Here is a 408-nt window from a genome sequence, read left to right as displayed (position 1 = left end):
TGCACATGGAGGGGCCAGTTAGGGAAACCGTCTCTCCTGTCCTCTCCTCTGTGGACCCAGATCTCTCAGCCATGTGGTCAGCATGTGATGGACCCTGCTACAGCTGCACAGACAGGCCCTGTGTTTCCCAGACCAGTGAGACAGTCCTTGGTCGGTGATTATGCAGGGGAGACGCTGTGAGTGACCTGGTCCGGTGCTCGTGAAGGCCAGGGCTCCAGATCGATGGATCGGGACGCTGAGTCTCTCTCACCTGGAAGGTTTGTTGTGGGGATGAGACGCCCGCAACTGCATGAGCATTTAGTTCCCAGCAAGGAAAACAGCCTGGTGACACGGGTGTCATGGGGAAGGGACATCTCAAATAAAGCTCAGAGAAGAAGGGGGAAAACCCAGCAAGATCCTCTACTTGTC

Source organism: Pteropus vampyrus, unplaced genomic scaffold (genome assembly GCF_000151845.1).
Source record: "Pteropus vampyrus isolate Shadow unplaced genomic scaffold, Pvam_2.0 Scaffold618, whole genome shotgun sequence".
NCBI lineage: Eukaryota > Metazoa > Chordata > Mammalia > Chiroptera > Pteropodidae > Pteropus > Pteropus vampyrus.
This window is presented reverse-complemented; position numbering follows the sequence as displayed.